General features: G+C 44.3%; 1 protein-coding gene across 5 annotated transcripts in view; it reads right to left on the bottom strand.

Annotated features, from left to right (window-relative positions):
- SPRING1 (SREBF pathway regulator in golgi 1) overlaps positions 1–17,108 on the bottom strand; it is a 336,951-nt gene that overhangs the window by 28,993 nt on the left and 290,850 nt on the right. The gene's annotated exons all lie outside the window — the stretch shown is intronic.

The raw sequence follows: 17,108 nt of genomic DNA, 5'->3' as shown, positions 1-17,108 counted from the left end.
ATAGGCTAGGGATGAGGAGTAAAGCAGCCAAGGGTTTACTGTCTGTGTGCATTGAAATAACTTCTCTTGATCCCGATTTCCCACCCAGCCCTGGGAGGCTGGCCACGTGCTGATGGGAATCAGGGGGGATGGGAACAGAATGCTTTAGTTCCCATCCATTTGTCGCCATATTTGCACTGGCAGCAGGAGCTCCAGGATACCCGCTTGCCCTGGCAAATAGGTTAGCAGGGGTGATTTCATTTCTTGGGTGTAAGATATACTGGGGCTTGGAAGTCCAAAGGGGACGTTAATAGAATGCAAAGTGTTTAGTAGTCCCTCATTAAAAATTGATTTTGTTTTCAACGCTTAGAGGACGGAACAGTGAAGTTGGAAACTGTGCTTGTAATTGGGAGCAGGTCTCCTGCCAGATTCTAACAGCTTCAAGGGATATCCAGTTTTAGGTTTACAATACTACATTCTGGCTCATTGAAATTGCATCTAAACGTTGCCAGAATGTGTCATAAACTACAAAATCTGTACTGAGATATATCGACATAATGGCTCTGTAGCCTTAAGTCAGAGGGCTTGGGGAGCAGCATTTGTTCTCAGCAGGATCATTCTTGCTTTGTCTCCCAGAAGACTTGGGGCACCTGGGACAATTATCATTCATGGGATTCCAACCCTGGTCTGACCAGTTCACTCAGCTACTTAGGACACCATGCTAAAGGACTCTAGACACAAAGCATCTTCTTTCAGATCCTCCATTGACCAAGCTCTCTCCTGCCTCTGAGCCTTTGCGCGTGATACTCCCCCTGCCAGGAACCCTACTCTCCTGGCTGATTCCTAATCTATCCCTCAATTTACAGGCTGACTTTTCATGGACGGCTTCCCTGACCCCTCAGACTGGGCTGCTTGGTAGCTGCTTTAGTCCATTTGGGCAACTGTAACAAAAATGCCGTAGACGGGGTGTCTTAAACAATAGACATTTATTTCACACAGTTCTGGAGGCTGGGAAATCCAAAATCAAGGCAGAGTCAGTGTCTGGTGAGGGTTCACTTCCTGGTTCACAGGTGGCTGTCTTCTTGCCACATCCTCACGTGATGGAAGGCACGAGCGAGCTTTCTGAGGTCTCTCTTGCAAGGGCACTAATCCCATTCGTAAGGACTCTGCCTTCATGACCTAACTGCCTCCTAAAGACCCCACCTCCTGATACCTTCACATTGGGGGTTAGGATTTCAGCATATGAACTTGAGGAGGACACAAACATTCAGTCCATGGCACTCGCACTTATCAAAATTGTAACTTAAAACCTCTGTTTCGTGCTTGATTAGAGCTGTAACTTCTCAAACTATAATGTGCACACGGATCACCTGAGATTGTGTTAACGTGCAGATTCTGATCCAGCTGACCTGGGGTGGGGTCTGAGAGTGTGCGTTTCTAACAAGCTCCCGGGTGACACTGATGCTGCTGGCCCATGGACCACGCCCTGAGAGCAATGGCACCCACCTCTCTCAATCACAGTTCAGTGAGAGAAGAAAGCCTGCCAGAAAATGAGTTGAGCTACTATCTTCTCAGTTCTCCTAAGGATGGTGCTTAGCTAGAAGCACTGACTAGAAGTTAGTTCCTTAAACATCTTGTATGCCTTAAGGCAAGGTTTTTCAACCTCCATGCTGTTGACATCTAGGGTTGGATAATTCTTTGTGGTGAGGGGCTGTGTATTGTGGGACGTTTAGCAGCATCCCTGGCCTCTGCCCACTAGATGCCGGTAGCACCATCCCCCAATTGTGACATCCAAAAAGATCTCCAGAAATTGCCCAAGGTCCCCTGGGAGGCAACATTGCCCCTACAGGAACTACTGCCTTAGGACATTAGGGCATCATCCTCTGGCATGCCCAGCTGAGAACAGTGGGAAGTCAAGGAAAGTGTTTTGCCCATGGCTATGGTCCCATTGTCTAGCACAGCGCTCTGTACATGGCGGACCCTAAATATGCATTTGATGACTGACTGACTGACTGAATGAAAGAAAATAAATGAATGAAAATGAACTCCCAAATCCTGCTTGGCTGGTGGGTGAACAGAACTGCCTTCAAACAGTCTCCAACCTCCGCCCCTCTCTACCCCTCAAAAAACAGTAAAACTTAGTGGGCCAGTTGTCATCCAAGGCACAATTTTTCTAAACGTAGCATTTTCCAAAGTAAATATCCTTTTGAAAAAAAAAAAATGAAGCTTCTCGCTTGAGATCTTTTTTTAAAAGTCTCCAGTGACTAAAATCCTCTTACAGTAAGTACCCAGAGAGTTGCATTTGCTTAAAGAAAAAAAAAATGCCATTTTTAGTCTCAAGTGTAGAAAGTACTTGAAAATCATATACTTTTTTTCTTTTTGCATCTGACTGGGCAAATTATAAAATGGTAGAATTAATTTTTGTTCTAGATTGATTCTAAAACTCCATCTCAGACTGAGGCCTCATGGATAAAGTAACATCAGGAACTTATTTGGGAAAAAAAAAAAATCCCTGTAGTTAAAAACACCATGAATTCGAGGAAACAACAGTAGTTGTAGGGTTTGGGGGGGGGGAGGGTTAATCTTATATGATTTCAAGAGGAAAATTGCAAATAAATAAAGATAAATCTGCACCTTGCTCAAAAGCTATGGACTGGGGTTCTATTAAGAAAAAAAGTGAATTCATTCAATTTGCTTGTTTCTACACACTCAGAGACTTGGAGACAAGTTTTCAAACCAAATTGCTACGTAGAAAGCAAAGCTGACCTCTCCCTCTTCTCTTTCAAACTTTGGACAACTGGGATTTGGAGCACTGAAGAGGTTTCTGGAAAAGGATACGGTGGTGGTGACATTCCAGTGCTCTTCTAAGTATTATCCTTCTTTACTTAGTAGAGGCAGAAAATCTTCTTTATCTTGTGTGCTTACTCTGCAATTAACTGGTAGTGGCTGTATGTGTGTTTTTCGGAAAACAGTGCTATGATCGGTTGGTGATGTCTGCCATAGGCAGAGGAGTGGAGAGTTGTGGTGAAATAGCTGAGTATTTGCCATTTCTGGATACTCATATGGTCTTCTCTATCATAGGTGTTTTAGGAAAAGGAGAACATCAAGGAGAAGGTGCTGCACATCTGAGCGTGATGTGTCTCACTCCATGTCACAGAGACACACCAAGACAATCTTTCAATTCAAGAAAGCTCCCAAGACAGACGTGACATAGAAACGCACTTCTGGGGGACATTTCCCTTCCTCCTCTGGACATGTTGGAAGAGGATACCATATGTGTGACCCCCCGTCTCAGGGTCAGTATGGCCAGGACATGCCGTTTCCCCCCATCCGGTTACCCTACATTCGACTCTGTCACCGTGACACCATATGCTGCCGAAACAACACATCCTCCTTCCTTGGAATAAAAAGGTCTTTTCATAAGACTTATTAAGTCTGAATATTAATCATATTCATCATTATTCAGTCTGCTTGCTGTCCACAATATTTAAATGAAGGGAAATGAAAAAATGGAAAAAGACAAGTTTAGGATTTTCAAGACACTGATGAGTAAGTAATGATGGGGAAGAAAGCAACAGTGACCATAAAAAAAGAGTGAAAAAAAAGAATCCACAAATAGACTCAACTTTCAATATTAGTCTTTATTTCAAAAATAAGGGGAAGGGTGATTAAAGAGATGAATTCACATTTGAATAGAGTCCAAATGACTTAAGAATTATTTGGATTCAAGTATTTCAGTTGGACAAGGAGTGATATTAGAGTTATGTGATACATTAGGGGCTAAAATGAAATGGAAATATCTCTTCCATTTAAAAGCAATTTTCTGGCCTTGGTGGTCCTTGAGAATTTCCTAGGTTGTGAGTGCCAACCACCATCGTCCAGCTTTGTTTTGGACACATGGACTCCTATTTCAGACCCATTCTGTTTGGGGGGGAAATGGAGTTTGTATTCGTGAGAGCTCCTTTTTAAAATCATGTGGCTGTGAGGGAAGGCTTTCCACGAAGAGCTGAGAGATCAGTACTTTTGAATCCAAATTAGAAAGTTTAGGTAATAACGATATAGCAGAATCACATCTGAAGTTGATGCTGGCTTCAGAACCTGCCCCTCCTGGAAGATACCCACATGAGGTCCATCACTGATTAGTGGGGCAAACGTGCAACTGCCGGCTTGGGAAGACGGGAAGCAGGTGGCCCAGCATGTCTCCACCACGTCTCAAAAACTGAATGTATGTGATGGGACCCATCAAGCAAGATTTAACTATAAACCCAGCAAATATTTATTCAGCACCTACTTTGCGCCAGGCCCTGTACTAAGGACCCTTACATATGGCATCTCATTCATCTCCCCACCCCACCTCAACCTCCAGCCTTGACAAGCAGAACCATCCAGGCAGACTCCTTCATCTCTCCTTCCTAAATGTGGATTTGATAGTTACCTCACAGCAGGGTTTCTCAACCTCAGCACTATTGGCATTTTAGGCTGGATAATTCTGTGTTTTGGGAGATTGTCCTGTGCATTGTAGGACATTTAGCAGCATCCCTGGCCACTACCCACTAGATGCCAATAGCACACCCCATCCTAGTTATGACAACCAAAAACGCCTTCTAGACATTGCCAAACGTTCTCTGGGAGAGCAAAATTGCCCCCAGTTGAGACCCTCTTCCTTAGAGACAGAATGATTTGAATCCTCAGGCAGCTGTAGATAAGCATTCCTTTTATTCCCTCCTATGGTCTGACTCAGTGGTTTTCAAACCTTAGTGGTTTATACACAATACCATATATGCCCAACTTTATGGGCAGGGCATTTTCAAGGCTAACTTGACTGCATCCTTTTTTGCCTTATGTGCTGACATGAGAACCTAAAACCTCCTTTAAATTTAACACCACTGGTCTCCTGAAGAGCCCTGCAGTGATCACAAAGATCTTTCCAGCACAGAATCTCCCTCATGCCCAGGCCTTTCCCATGAAGCCAAAGGTGACAACTGCCATTATTGAACACTTCCCCTGGTGTCCCACCATCTCACTAAATCCTCACGTCGACACCATGAGGTAGGTACTTTTTCTGCCCCATTTCAAGAGGAGACACTGAGGCTCACACAGGTTAAATAACTTGTCACAAATTACACAGCTAGTAGATGGTGGAACCCACTTGATGCCAAGCTGTATGGCTTTTCAAAAGAAAATATGCACAGCATACACTCAATAACCATTAGTGACTGTTTACTAGTGGGAAACAAATCTGTCTAATTTGATCACGAGCAGTTATTCAAAATTCTTTCGCTGAACGGAAGAAGCCTGATTGGATTGCCCAATCCTCCTAACCTCATGGCTAGCAAGGACAGGGATATTCAGGATATATACGTATATATACCCCAAACTGTGTTTCTCTTCTAAAACACAAAACAGAAGCTACCGAAACATGTATTAACTAACTGTCAAAATAAAATAGATCATTTCCTTTGGAACTATGGGAAGACTGGGTATTGGCAGGTACTATAAAATAATCACCATCATACTTGTCACATCGTAGTATCATTACACATTTGCTACTACGTTTTCCCACATGGCTGAGTGCTTCTTGAGGTCAGGGACCAACTTACTCATCGTCACTAGACCCTGGTCCCACACTATAATTGTTGAGTTAGTGAATAATACATGAATACACTTTTTAACCTAACACGCATACTTTATCTCCGTTCTCTCAGTAATCGTGGGCGGCATATATTTTCAAGAGCCTCTTTTTCACAGGAAGAGACTGAAGTTGAGAAAGATAAAGTGACCAGTGACGAGGTCACCTTGTGGAAAACTGTGGACTCAAGTCTCAGGCTTTGAACCCCAGATCTCATGCTTTTTTACAATAAGGGCTTCCAAGGTAAAGGTGGGTTGGGAACCCCAGGTGCTGGCATTGCCCCTGACATCTAACGTTTCTGAACTGTCTTACTATGAAGCAAATTAAACATAGGGAAATTGCTTCCTACAAGCCTTTAGTGTTCATGGATTCAGCCTCACATTGCTTGTGGAGAGAAAGAGAGAACAATGTAAGAAGTACAGGTAGTTCTCATAGCAAGCTATGGGATGTGGGCATGTCCGTGGTGACTTTTGGGTGGGACAGGAGGATGGCTGATCCCTTGATTCCCAGTCTCAGGAATTATCAGCCTCTTCTCATATGTGGCCTTTGGCTGCCCTGAGTGGGAGTCCAGTGTTTATAAATGCTTTAAAGTATTTAAGGGTCATCATTTCTCATCCAATCTGACCCGTAGATACAAGGATATTGCTTCTTCTGGTACTAAACCAAAGAATAATGTGGGATAAACTGGCTGGACAGAACTTACTGTATTGAGAGATGGTCTGTGGATGACCAACGTGGCTGCTTCCTAAGGGATTTTTGAGGGATGCGTGTGACTATCACCAAATATGCCGATTTCTGATCCCAAGATATACCTGAGAATTATTGGGAAAACATCAAAACCAGACCTTATGCAAGAGATCTATGAAGACATAAAACAAGAAAGAAAGAAAACTTTGATATTTTTTTGAGTGCTAGGCATTGTTCTATGAAGTTTATATATACTAACTCATTTAATCATCAAACATGCCTATTTGGTAGGTACTATCATTATTATTCCCATTTCACAGATGAAAAACTGAGGTATGGAGAGATTCCATAATTTGAGCAAGAACTTAGCTAGGAAGTGACAGAACCAGTATTTGAACCCCAAGAGACTGGGCCATCTACACTAAACCACATTCCTTTCTCCCCAGCTAGGCAGTGATCCCCAGGAGACTTAGATTAGAGTTCTTCATCTTTCTGTTTCCCCCAAACCTGACCCTAAGAATTCAATAAAGCTTGTTTTGACGTGAATCAACCTCTTAGATTGTTGACTGTCCTTTAAAACATTTTGACAAGGCAAAAAGAACAATTACGCAGGAGCTCAACATTTCAAGCAATCTATAGCTTGGTAAACACACCAAAAGGAGTGGAAACAGGGTGGTGAAATGAAATATAAATAGCCTTACCATTATCTGCAGAGCACATTATAATGCATAACAGTGGCTGGTCTGCTCTCTATAGAAAACACAACCTCTTTGCAATGTTTTGTTTGTGTTACTGTTTCTGTTAGTGTGAAAGGATTACAAATAAAGAGTTAAATATTTTAGTGAGAATTCTATTAATTGGGCCAGGAGTTGAATGTGGGCCTATATTTGTCCTAACTCTGAAAAATGCATTGCAAAGCCCAATCGTGTATGCAAGGTAGCAGGGGAAAGGCTTAGACTACTCAAGACAGCTGTTTTCAAGCAAGTTGACAACCACTTTGCCAGGGTTCCTTTAATGAGCTAATTGCAAAGGGCTCTTAGGTGTTCACTGCAGCCAGTCCTGGAGGAGCTCTACTTAAGAAACACTGAATGAGTCATTAGCACCTGAAATACTATAAACACTATAGACTCTTAGAACTTAAAATGAAATGAATGTATCTGCCACTTCAGACTGATCTTCTGGAGCGGTCAGGACTTTTTCAATTGCAAGCAGCAGAAAACCAACTCAAATTGGCTTAAACAGAAAGGAATGTTTGTTAGCATTAGGCAGGGCTGAATCCCTGTGCTTAAAGGATGTCAGCAGGAATCTGACTTTGTCGTTTCCTGGCTTTTCTTCCTTTGTGTTTGCTCCATTCTCAAGCAGGCTTCCCCTAAATGATGTTAAAGCCATTCCTGGCAGTTCCAGCTTTACATTCTACCAGCTTAGCATCCCAGTGGAAAGAGAGCACTCTTGTTATCAATACTTCCACCAAAAAAAATCACAGGGCTAAGATTCTTTGGCTCTTATTGGCCCAGCTTGGGTCACATGTCCATCCCTGAGCCAATCCCAGTGGCCAGAACAACACTGTATTCTTATTAGTCAGGACTGGATCAGCCTACCTCTAAAGCCAAGACATGGTCAGGCCCACTTGGAGCCACAAGGATCAAGGGAGACAGGAGCATTTTCCCAGAGAAGTATCCAAATTCTGATTCCAGACAATGGGGGCAGGGGTACAGAGAGGGTGGGTGGTGGGCAGGCAAAACCAATGAATGTCCTTGGAAACTTCTCTCTAAATTATCTCCAACAAGCAAGGTGTTATCAAGCAGGGAAACTTTACAAGCATAATTTAGATATTTGCTTAGATATCTGAGGTTTAAAATGTGACCTGTATTGGCTGCAACATTTTGGAAATGGTTTTCTGCAAATTGCACTCACCCACATGACTTGAAGTTTGGGGGGGTTTCTTTCTATCTTTCTTTCTTTCTTTTCTTTTTTTTTTTTCTAATTCTTGGAACTAGTCCTTAAAAAAAGAGGAACAGAAATGCCACAGAATGATTCAAAACAGACAACTCTGAGAGCAGACAGAGATGGCAAATTAACACACTGTTGACATTCCTCTGGTCCTGATGACACTTCTTATGTTGAATAATATTCTCAGGGTTCCTTTCTGCCTCTCCATTTTTATGTTATCGACTTTGCTCCTAATTACAAAAGCAATATCGACCTAATTCAGAAAGAATTGAACACATCCAGAAAGCACCACAGTGAGCATACTCACACATATACACCATTTTAGTTAGAAATACCATCATCCACCATTTTAGTTAGAAATATCTATTTAATGAGTACCTTGCCCTAGGTATAGTCCAGGAACCATCCTAGCCCCATTTCACAGATGAGGAAACTGAGGCTTACAGCATTCCAGCTGATAAGTAGAACTGGAAACTGAATCTGATCTCCAAGCCTTCATCCTTATCCCCTCTATTACTCCTCCACTCTATCCTATTACCCAAAGAGTTCCAAAATTAACCTTACAAAAAGGACATAGTGTTCATAATGTTTTATGGCCTGCTTTTTCATATACCACTTTTGCCCATGTTATTTAATATGCTTCTATGCAATTTTTTTGGACTGATTGAATCTGTCATATGGATGTGCCATAATTTACTCAACTAATTGCTGATTATTGGACACTTAGGTTACTTCTAATTTTTCAGGATTATATTAAATGTTAGAGTGAGCCACCTCGGAGGAACTTTTTCAAATACATCTCTGATTACGTCCTTAGGATAAATTCCTATAATTGTTGGATCAAAGGGATTGGGTATTTTTAGTGTTTTAGTGTATTGCCAAGTTGCTCTTCAGGAAGGCAGGCCCAGTGTACAATCCCACAGAAACACATGAGTTTCTGTTTTTCCACTCTGTCCCATTATGCCTCTTCCTCAGAGATTACTAGTCCTTAGCTAATTGTGCCTCCCACCCCCTGTAATGGGGAGTGGGGACCTTTTCAAAGTATAAATTGTTTAATAGTATTCAAATGGTTTAATGAAAATGCAGCAGTAAAAATCTGTCAGTAACAATTTGCATCCCTATCATCATTACTGCTTGCGCTGGGAGAGTTCATAACCCATTTTCCCCCAGCCTGTGGGGCTGGATCCACAGTCTTGGCACAGGACTCTGGCCAATACCATTAAGGTAACTCTGGTTACGAGTCAGGAGTTACGCACTGGCTTCAGTAAAGGAGGAGATGAGGCTGACCTGCTACAATGATCCTAGCTTATGACTGTGAGCGTTATGCTGACATGGCGCCCATCCACCCAACTTCCCTTTGTATGGAAACAGCCATGCTTTGAGGAGCCACTGTCGGCTATTTTGTGTCCCATGGTGGGTCCTGTAATGTAGGCTGTAGCCCAAGATTCCACGGCTCTATGTCAAGCCCAGGCTTGGAACATCAGAGTAGGTGCTCAGTATGTGTTTGTTGTTGAATGAATGAATGGATTTGCTTACAACGGATCTCTTTTTATACTGTGTTCAGTACTCCTTCCTCCTTTTTCTGGTAGCAGCACCCCCAATGGGTAATTCTAAAATGTAGTTTTAGCAGGAGGAAGGTAGATTCCACTTTGTATGAGTTGGTGCTGTCCCCTAGACCCACCTGAACTGGGAGGTAAAGTATAAACACTTCAGCCCTTTGGGCCTCTCCATGGTGTGAGGCCAACATTCTTTTTCTTCTTCTACACACTCCTCCTTGGCTTATTCCCATTTCCAGGTTGTGCCCTGTACTTTCCATCCTTTGTGTGTTTACTCTATTTCTCAAGTCCAGCATGTTCCTCCCTCTGTCCCTCCCTATGGAAATCCTACAAGCCTGTCACGAAGGCCACCTTTTCCAGGAACCCTTTCCTGATCTGCCTTATTTTATTTTCTTCAAAGCACCGGTCAGGACCTAAGGCTCCCTTACTTGTTTATGTGATTATGGTCTGTCTTCCCTACCATGAGGCTCCTGGGGTGAGATCTTGTCTGTCTTGTTCACAGCTGCATCCCCAGCTCCTAGAACAGAGCCTCAGATATTGTAGGGGCTCAAAAAACCTGTCTCAACTGACCCAGTCTTGGGGATGTCACGTAAGCAAGGCCAGTGAAAGATTTCACCCAGGAGTTGGGTGCCTGCCCAGTCATCTGGTGGTCATTGGTCATGGCTGAGGGCTGCAGGTCTGCTTTGGTCCACCCTCTTCCTGGGACCCAGGGGCTCATCTCTTCTTTAATTCCAGAACTACCCTACAACCTTCTAATCAATTATTTCTTGTCCATGTGACTGTTTCTGCTCCTCCATCACAGAACCCTAACCATATACTGATCTTCATAACTGAGGCTCATTTGCAGAGGAGGAAACTGAGGCATGGGCTTGCCCCACATCCCAGAGCCAGTATCACTTGTGGGCTTTGAGGAGCTTTTCCTGAGTTCCTGTTGAGCTTGGCTGGTCAATAGCCAACTCAGAACAAGACGCAGCCCTTTTACTCTGTTTTCCAAGTGCCCACCCTTTTGTTGGCAGCCTGACCTCCACCTGGTAGTACGGAAGTGAGTGTAATCCTTGGGAAGCAAAGGACCAGGTAGGAGGTGCTGCATGCCATCTGGAAAGGTGAGGACTGAATTTGTTCCTTGGTGGCTTCCATAACTGAAGGAGACACAAAACCAAGCCCCTCTCTTCTTGGGCTTGGGTTCCTCCTGGCTCCTACACCTATCAATCAAGGTCCATTTGATGTTCTGGGTCCACATGCCCTTAGCCCCCTTCCATGCTCCTGTCAACTCTGATTGGACTCTACAGAATTTATGACACAATGTTGTGATGATTTCTTGACCTGCCATCCGTCAAGACTCATGTCTTAGCATCATTCATTTATCAAATATTTATTGAGCACCTACTACGCATGGCCTCGTTCTGGAAAGTTGGGATATATCAGATTCCTGCCCTTGTCAAGCTTACAGCAGGAGGAATAAATAATAAGTAACAGATCATAATAAATGAGCAAATAATCTAGTATATTAAAAGGTTATAAATCCTCTAGGAGAAAAAGTCGGACAAGGTAAGGAGATTAGGAAGAAGTAGAGGGGCAGGTTACAGTTTTAAACAGATTATAGGCATTCCTTGAGATGTTGTGGGTTCAGTTCCAGTCCACCACAATAAAGCAAATACTGCAATAAAGCGAGTCACATGAATTTTTTGGTTTCCCAGTGCATATAAAAGTTATGTTTACACTATACTGTAGTCTATTAAGTATTCAATAGCATGATGTCAAAAAACAATGCACATTCCTTAATTTAAGAATACTTTAGGGCTTCCCTGGTGGCACAGTGGTTGAGAGTCTGCCTGCCGATGCAGGGGACATGGGTTTGTGCCCCGGTCTGGGAAGATCCCACACGCCGTGGAGCGGCTGGGCCCGTGAGCCATGGCCACTCAGCTTGCACGTCCGGAGCCTGTGCTCCGCAACGGGAGAGGCCACAACAGTGAGAGGCCCGCGTACCGCAAAAAAAAAAAGAATATTTTACTGCTAAAAAATGATAACAATCATTTGAGCCTTCCATGAGTCGTGATCTTTTTGCCAGAGTCACATAAAAGATCCCTGGTCACAGATCACCATCACACACACAGTGATGAAAATGTCTGAAGTATTGTGAGAATTATCCAAATGTGACACAGAGACATGAAGTGAGCCAAAGCTATTGGGAAAAATGGCGACTACAGACTTGCTTGAGGCAGAGTTGCCACAAACCTTGAATTTGTTAAAAAAAAAAAAATGCAGTATCTGTGCAGCACAATAAAGCAAAGCACAGTGAATGAGGTCTACCTGTACTCAGCCAGCAGTGGCCTCCCTACGGAGAAACTGGAGGAAAGAACAGCTGCTGCGCCACACGGGTGCCTGGAGTAAGGGTGTTGCGGGCCCATAAGTGCAATGTCCCTAAGTGAAGAGCTTTAGAATCCCGCAGATCGGGGTTCCAATTGCTAATGCTCTACTTTCTGTCTGTGTGAGCTTGGGAAAGTTAATTAACCTCTCTGAGCCTCAGTTTCCTTATATGGGAAACGGATAAAAATTAGATAATACCCACAAAGCAGGTGGAACAGAGCTAATACTCAGTAAGTGTTAAAAACAGGCCCTGCCCAATCCCAGAGATACGGGAAATAACTACAGGGAAGTCCGAGGTAGCAGCGGGCAGTAAAGCGTGATGATTAAGAGCATCAGCTGTCATTTAGTAGCCCTGTGACCTTGGGCTAGTTTATGTAACCTCAGTCTCCTGGCTTTTAAGTGGGATAATAATAGCAACGACATCAGACAGTCATTGTGAGGAATCAGTGAGCGAATCCTGGAACGTGCTCAGGAGGTGGGCTTGGCTCTGAAGAAGCACTCAATGAATGGCAGCTAATTTTTGGCCAAAACCATGGGGAGAGAGGCTTTCTTTTCTCCGTAGGATTGCTAAACTGGTAGGATGTGAGCCGGGAGCTGCTGGGGGCCAGCTGTGGGAGGTCCCGCCTGCAAAGGAAGCCAACCCAGAGAAGGCAGAGCTGAGAGGTGGACAGAAAGTGACGACGTTTTAAAAAATGTAACTTTAAAAATGACCCCCCACCCCCAAATTAACCCAAAAAACTTACTACCAGGGGCTTGCACCATACACGCATTTAACTTATGCAAATCCAATTCTACGCCCTCGCCTTGGTGATGTGGAAGTGAGTGCAGTCCTCAGGAAGCAAAGGGCCAGGTACGAGGTGCTGGGTGCCCGCTGGAAAGGTGAGGACTGAATTTGTCCCTCAGTGGCTTCCGTAGCCGAGGGAGGCTCCAAGCCAAACCCCTCCCTTCTGCCCTCTGGTTCCCAACCATCCCAATGTTCAGCACCTTCGGATGCCCTTTTTAAAACCTCTCAAGATCTCACCGACCTGCTCATGAAACAATTGCTTGAAAGAAGTGATAACAACAGAAAGCCACTATGAATTATTCTCTGCTTTTAAAGGAATTTTTTTTTTCATTTCACTAGTGCTGAAAATCTAGTCATATGTCTTTGTGTGGGAGGTATTGTGTATTCATTCTATGGACAACTCCAGCTGCACTTCGGAGGTGCAGGCCCTCGCTGTGACTCTGGAGCCCACCCCCGCAGACTCTGCCGCCTGGAGGTCACAATGGAGCCGCTCTCAGTTTGTGGCCTGCAGCCCACTGAGAGGGTCTGCCGCTGCCTCCTGAAGGCCATGACCTGGTCCCGAAAGGCCATCTCTTCTTCTAGTTCTTCCGAGAAAGTAACAAGGACATCCATGGATTGCCAGCTTTAGGAATGACTAAGTGCCACTTTCTAGGAAACTACTAACTGAGTTACTACAATTTACTACTCCTAACTAAAATTAGTCTGTTACTAGGCTTTACTAAGAACTCAGCTGCAGCGTTCTTCTTGGAAGCCTGGCCCCTGCTCCATGTTTGCCAACATTGTAAAACTCCTACTGCACAAATCAGAAAGTGGGAACTGGTGATGGAGACGGGATGAAGGGTCTTTGGCCATGCCTAAGTGAGCCAAAGGTCAGAAGAACTTGAGAGCCACTCTTCCAGGATCTGGAAATTCAGAAAGCCCCTCTCTGGGGTGCTTTAGTGCTCCCACAACACATTTCAGTAGCCCTGACATTTCCAGCTGCTCCTACATCATACTGACTACACACATTTAAACCAGGAGTTACCCATACAACACGTTTTAGGCAACAAGTATCCATAAATAACATTAAAATTCCAGTTCTGACCTCCAGATACCTAAGACCTCCTTCATACATTTAATAAATACTCATTAAGACTTTAAAACGTATAAGGCATGTGTTAGTTCTGGGGCATTACAGGGATAATTGTCTGTCACATTCCCTGTCTGCATTAAGCTTACAGTCTGGTGTCAGAAAAAGACATGACGCAAGTGAACGGCAAAGCAGTTATACAATTCTAGGGGCTTAAAATACTAAACGAGGTATTGAAGTAGAGAATAGCAGGGGAGGCCCTATTTAAACACCGCGTGTCAAGGAAGCTGTTATCAGCCAGGCTTCTGTGGTTGCAGGCAACAGAAAATGATGCTGGAATTTGGTTGGAAGGATGTGAGGTGGCTCACAGAAGCAATGAAAAAACTAGACAAGGTGCAGGAAGAACAGGAACCAGGGAAATGCTGGGGATCTAGGGTGCAAGAGGAATGGAGTGTCTTAAATGTCTCATAGACAGGATTTATCAGGGCTGACCATTTCCCACTCCTGGTTCATTTGAGTCAAGGGCCCCTCCCTTGCTGGAGAAGTAGTGAAAGGGCAGGACACCTTGACTGACAGTTGTTCCAAGACCACATGGAACAGGGGGAGGGAAATAGGGGTTCTATGGCAGATCCCATTGGCTGGCCAGACCAATATACGTCTCCACCTCCTTCCCTTCTGCGTGTTTCCACTGTCAAAGGTAATGCAAGCTACTTCCTTGCCTTCCCAGCCTCCCTTGCAGGAAGGGGTGGCCACATGACACAGGTCTGGCCAATGAAACAAGCTGCTGGGGGTCAGGTAGAGGGTTCTGGAAAAGCTTTTGTTTCGGAATAAAAAGGGACAGAAGTTGCCAGTACCACCACTTCCCACTTCTTCCTGGTTGGAATGTAGAAAAAAAGCTTGGAATGGCAGCCATTAGCCTTCTTAACAACCATGAGAGATAGCCCAAGAGGATTACAGACATACTGGTCTGGATATTGCTGTGTCGCCAAACAAACTCTGGAATCACCTGAGACCTTGTTTTGTGAGAAAAATAAACCACTTTTTTTTTTTTTTTTTGCGGTATGCGGGCCTCTCACTGTTGTGGCCTCTCCCGTTGCGGAGCACAGGCTCTGGACGCACAGGCTCAGCGGCCATGGCTCACGGGCCCAGCCGCTCCGCAGCATGTGGGATCCTCCCGGACTGGGGCACGAACCCGTGTCCCCTGCATCAGCAGGTAGACTCTCAACCACTGCACCACCAGGGAAGCCCCTAAACCACTTTTTTTAAGCTATTGTTTGCCAGGCATTCTCCTGTTACTTGCAGCCAACTATATTTTCAGAAAATTGTGGTAGATTGTATCACTGTTCCCAACCATTTGCTCCCTTCCCTATAGCAAGATTATACATCCCTGTCCACTGCCACATGAATTGCAGTCCCTCCCAGAGGTGTTCTATCCTTTCCCATCCTGACAGACTTGGACATGTGACTTATTTTGGCCAATGGAATGTCAGCAGATAAGACTGTCTTTCACATGCCAAATCCAAACTAAAAGCTTTAAGAGAGATTGTGCATTTCAGTTGTTACCTGCTGTTTCTGTCAACCGCAAGGCAACTTGTCCCAAATGCAGGCTGCTTCTTCAGCCTCTGTCCCAGAATGAGAGATGCATGGAGCTGAGCTGCAGCAGCTGAAATGGGCCAAACCTGAAATAAATCTGTTGTTGTAAGCCACAAAATTTGGGGCTGTTTGTTACTGCAACAAAACTGACCAATACACTGAAAATGATGCTGGTACCCCAAAATTGGTATGGATGTTGGGCAGGCAAAATTAATGGGTATCAACTATTGAAAACCTTGCTGAGAAAGTGACCAAAAATGCTGAGGCCTAAAGCTTGCAAAGTAATCAGCCAAAGAATCAGGTGAAGTGTTCTAGGTCCGAGAATCACATGCTCAAAGATCTGAGGTAGGAAAGCAACTGGCAGTTTTTAGGAATTGAAAGAAGGTCAGCATGGCTGGAACATCCTCATTCTTATTACTTACTCTGTTTCCATTTTCTCTATTTTCAAGCTTTTAGCTTGGACTCATGTTTCTGGTGCCACTCTCATGTCCTTGGACTTGCTGACCCAACTCAGATTCACTCTCCTTGACCATCCACTTCTCTAAGGACTCAGCTTTCAGTTGTCTCTGGCTCATCCCACTCTTAGTTACTTGGAATATCATACTTGCCCATTCCAGTTCTGACCCCATGAACAAAACCCCAGCCTGAACCCAGTGGAGACCCTCTGAAAACACAAGGCCAGGCATCAGACAAGGTGGACTTTCTCCCCATCTCACTACCCAGGCTCATTTTGTGGAGCTCCAATTCAGCACCAGGGAAGGAGAAATCCTTCCACATATCTCTTAATTAGTGGCCACACACAGCTCGTTAAGCTTAATTAATGAGCCTTTATCAACTTATTTCTGATGCCTTGGTGTAAAGTTGAATTCTATGTGCAGGCTGGGAAAACAGATGGGTGGGTGTGTCTGCATGGTTCTCAGCCTTAAGTTGAATTCCTGGTGGGCACTCATTGGATCTTCAGTTTAAAACAGTCAAAATCCCAAGCTTATTAAACTGAATGAAAAATCTGCGCCTAAATCCTATGAAACTGATTTGTTTTAAGATACCTGCCTGCCCAGAGGTCCCATTGCTGAGGTCCTGCCTCCACCCTGCCCTGGAATGCTTCCCAGTGGCTTTCTGTTTCTCAGGAGGCTTCTCAGTTCTTTATTGATTCCTGAGAGAATTGTGTCTTTACAATAAATCTTGTATTGCTCGGGGGAGACTGAGTGGGTCTCTGTTTCTTACGTTCAGACTAGACCACCTGCTTTCAATTTTGCCCTCAGTTGTGTTATCCAGTAGAGCCCAGAGTGTCATTATCTGGAGAAGTGCTGTCTGCCCACCCTAAGCTGATCCCTTGGGAGAGTGTTCAGATTGAAGCTGGCTTTTTATCATGGTGGAGTCAAGGTAAGCCTAGTAGAGAAGAGCTGAGGAAGGATAGGGAAGTGGAGACATGAAATGGAAACATGACAATGGAGGCTGCTGGATGGATGGAAGAGGCTGGCAGTGCTTCTAGAA

Source organism: Delphinus delphis, chromosome 13 (assembly GCF_949987515.2).
Source record: "Delphinus delphis chromosome 13, mDelDel1.2, whole genome shotgun sequence".
Classification (NCBI taxonomy): Eukaryota; Metazoa; Chordata; class Mammalia; order Artiodactyla; family Delphinidae; genus Delphinus; species Delphinus delphis.
The sequence above is the reverse complement of the archived record's forward strand: the minus strand, read 5'-3'. Positions and strand labels throughout refer to the sequence as shown.